Source organism: Lissotriton vulgaris, chromosome 5 (assembly GCF_964263255.1).
Source record: "Lissotriton vulgaris chromosome 5, aLisVul1.2, whole genome shotgun sequence".
NCBI lineage: Eukaryota > Metazoa > Chordata > Amphibia > Caudata > Salamandridae > Lissotriton > Lissotriton vulgaris.
The window spans coordinates 1928732095-1928735727 of record NC_141693.1 but is presented as its reverse complement, the minus strand read 5'-3'; the positions used below and the strand labels follow the sequence as shown (position 1 = coordinate 1928735727).

The window sequence follows — 3633 nt, the reverse complement described above, 5'->3', positions numbered from 1 at the left end:
GACAGGAGGACACTGCTGGTGCGAACAAGCGATCGGCTCTGGTGCGGGCTGGTAGCGGTGCAGGTGGAGCTGGTGGGTAGCAGGGAGGTGACCTGGCCTGCAAGCAGGGTCGGGGTCACACCTGTTTTCCAGCGGCGGCCGCTAATTAAGTGGGAAGGGAGGGAGGATCAGCTGGGAGGCGGGAGCGGGGGGAGATGGGGGCGTGGCCGCAGCGGATAGGAAATCTGGAACAGAAAGCGAGTAAAGGGGAGGTGGGGGGGACGCGCTGGGCGGAGAGAGGCTCAGAAACAAAGTACAGAATACAAAATAATCAGAAAAACAACTGAAAACAGTACAGAATTGTAGGCAGACCACGATCAGACAGCGATCAGAGACAGGAGGACACTGCTGGTGCGAACACACGATCGGCTCTGGAGCGGGCTGTCAGCGGTGCAGGTGGAGCTTCTGGGCAGCAGGGAGGTGACCTGGCCTGCAAGCCGGGTCGGGGTCAGTCCTGTTGTCCAGCGGCAGCCGCTAATTAAGGCGGGAAGAGAGGGAGGATCAGCTGGTAGACAGGAGCGGGCGAGGGGGGCGTGGCCGCAGAAAAAGCGAGCAAAGGGGAGGTGGGGGGACGCGCTGGGCAAAGAATAATCGTCTCTCCTATATTTAAGCACGATAAAAACACCTAATAAAAACAAAGCATAACAACATACATGTCACCAAACATATATATATATGTATATATATATATACATATATATATATGTATGTATGTATATATATATATATATTTTTCATAACAAACATGTTTAGTACAGTTATTTACAATATATGTATCATTAGTATTGGTCTCTAAACATTAAAAGGATGTGCATAATGTCTACAGGGTCCACATGTTAAAAACAGACAAACGTCACCTTTCGCACATGCCTCTATTTTGTGGTAAATTAAATTTACTTATTACCTCATTTTTGAATTTCTATGCTTAATAAATCATAATTTCTTGTCAATGCAAAGCGAGGAGTCCTTGGTGCTCAAATGAAGGAGGAGGAGACCAATAACTCGAGTTAAGGGGAGCGCTTCCAGCACCAAGCGGGCACAGGAGCAATCTCTCAAGTCCCTCTCTTGAGGTGGGGTGTTTATTTTTAACAGCAGAACATTTTATACAGTCTTGGTCACGAGGCAAAATAGAGGAACAAACAGGTTGTGGCAGATAGAGGAACAAAGATCAGCAAGAGGAGCAGAGTGTGAAGAAATGGGGGCGTGTCTTAGGCTTCGTGAGGGGACTTGCGATGTGAAATAGTCTGACAGTTGGAAGGGGGAGGCTTCCTCATTTGGGGTTTGTGCTCGTGCTTCATGTCAGAAACATGAACCATCTCTGCGGGGGGGGGGGCAGGAACTCATGTACTGGTTTCCCGGACTTGACAGAAACCACAGAGACAGATGGTGAAAATGAGGAAGGCCAGGTGCAGGGGTGTCGTGCTCGTGCTTCATGTCTTGGGACACCAAAGGGTGAATTAAAAACAAAATGGTGCCGGCTTTTAATGTGGGCAATTATTAACCGCGCAAAGGGGATCGCGCAAAGGGGCATAATTAGATCGCGCAGAGGGCAGCGAAGGGGCATAATTATAGCTTTTATTTCCACATTCCCTCCTTGCCCCAGAGTGCACCTACGTTATATCTCAATTTGCATGAGATCATTTATACATTCTTGTAACATGATTCTTTCCCTTTCTCTCTGCTGGACAAGTGGTTTAGGAATGCATTTTGCAGCGCATAGACCGCACAGGGCAGGGCCACATTGGATGCAAAGGCAGCATCCAGTTATTATCAGGAATATTATACCTGCTGCTGACAGCAGTTGCCATCCCCAGGACGATATTATCTTCCAGAACCAGTCAGACCACGCCCAAGTGCCAGGTTCTTGATGTAAACTTACGGCTATCTTGTGTAATTTTGTTATGGCCGTGTATACAGATGGGGAATTATCAGGAATAAATATACAGCAGCTAGAGCCTATAATTTTACAGGCTCCGCCTCTGTCGGCCAAGATGATGTCAAGGACAAGGCGATTTTGGAGAGTAACCAATCGTATGGCAGACTGCTCCTGGGTTAAGCTCCCCAGGGCAGACGCCGTCTGGTTTACAACAGCCTCTAAGGTCCTTGTCAACCTGCGTATAAGCTTGCTGTTCTGTACAGGGCCAACAAAGAAGAAGAACCCTTTGTTAAAATCTGTATACTGTTCCCATGAGGTTTCCGTTTGGTCAACCAAGGAGGTATCGATCATTCTTTTATGTCTGACATGGGGCACTAGGAGGTCTCGGTGGTAAGTGGATGGGGCCTCAAAGACAGGGGGTAACAGAAATGCTAAATAGCAAGTTCCCCCCCAGTTCAAGGGCAGCTGCACATAGGCCGTTTGGCCACAGACGAAATAAGTATGGCGAGATGCTAGAAATGAGGACTTTCCTCTGTCTTCAAAACTTATAGTGGTATGACAGTCACTGTGTCCTAATGGAACAGAGACATTTTTCTGGATGCACAGGTGTCCTTTTACTGGTGAGACCGAGATGGAAGGGGGACCAGCATTCTTTTTAGGTTTGGTATTTAACATCTTGTAGGACATGGTCATGTTCCCTTGCTTGTATTCTTCACTTTCTAGGACTGTACCTGTTGCCTGAGGAACTCCCTCCTTATTAGGGTAACAGGCAGTATTGAGTACCTTGTTTAAATCCCCCAAGGCCACCCATTCTTGCATGAATTATTTCCGTCAGGGCAGGAGGTGGGGGTAGTATCGTCAGCTGTTATTAGGGCGAACCAGGCTTCACAAGTTCCATTATAAGAGAATGGGAAAGCAAAAAGAGGCATCCCTCCCTTTTTCTGATGAGGTGGGATGCGGCCACATATCCAACAATTGGTGCTATTACTGGCCTGCTGAGTGTGGTGTAGCATCTGTATGAAGGTATTGTTTCGCAAGGCTAGTCCATGGGCTTGTTCATGAGGGGGTAGGTCGTGATAGGTGTGTTCCTGAGTGCTGTTGGGTGTATGAGAGGTGTGTTGTGTTGGAGGAAAAACAGTGTGGAGAATCCAACCAAGACACGTCATAACTGCCATGAGGAAAAATAACACTGTTAAACATATAGTAGGACCATTATGTCTCTTTCTAGAGTTCATTTTTTTTCCCTCACATAGTCAAGGTGTTAAAATCCATTCTCATGCTCCAACCGCTTCACCACTGGACCGACGCCCAATCGACTTAATTAGCCAGAGTCCGAATGGCAGACCTTAACTTTGATTTGTAGTCCTGTTGTGGGGTTAGTTCCAAAAGCAATAAAGATTGTTCAGTCACAATGTCAGTGGGATTGGCAGAGCCATCAGCAACAGTGTCTTTTTGTCCAAAATGTTTCCGGCAGTGGCTTGCGTGGAGCCAGCCCTTCCTGCCCTTGACCTTAACTGCTGTCCGTGTTGTTAGTAGTACGAGTCTTGGCTTCTTCCATCTGGGCTGAAGGGGACTAGTCCGGTCGCAGTTCCTCACGAGGACCCAGTCCCCGGGTCGGATGGCGTGTTCTTCCGGGTTGGTTTTGTCAGGGAAGGTGGCAGCAACCTGAGAACGACAAGATTGGAGTGCAGACATCAAGGAAGCCAGGTAGTCAGTCA

General features: G+C 47.9%; 1 pseudogene; it reads right to left on the bottom strand.

The window, feature by feature from the left end:
- Positions 1 to 1654: 1654 nt before the first annotated feature.
- Positions 1655 to 3150, bottom strand: LOC147717752 (uncharacterized; annotated as a pseudogene).
- Positions 3151 to 3633: the final 483 nt, after the last annotated feature.